Genomic DNA, 284 nt, shown 5'->3' on the forward strand with positions numbered 1-284 from the left:
AAAAGAAATTTTATAAATAGAAGCTGTGGATTAAGTAACAGTATTAAAAGAGATTCTACTTGATTGTTCAAGTATCAATACAGGTTTATAAGATAGAAAGAAAATCAATGTAGGAAATTTAAAATTTCAACTCGGGTGTTTCAGTTTTGTCAAATTATAACTGAAAAGATATCTATAAGAATCATAGGTATAATGCTATTTAGAATGAGAAATAATTATTTTTTTTTTATTGTGTGTTAAACAGTCGGTCTCATTATAACGCTTCTTTACGGTTTGTAATATAC

The sequence above is a fragment of the Trachymyrmex septentrionalis genome, unplaced genomic scaffold, assembly GCF_001594115.1.
Source record: "Trachymyrmex septentrionalis isolate Tsep2-gDNA-1 unplaced genomic scaffold, Tsep1.0 scaffold87, whole genome shotgun sequence".
NCBI lineage: Eukaryota > Metazoa > Arthropoda > Insecta > Hymenoptera > Formicidae > Trachymyrmex > Trachymyrmex septentrionalis.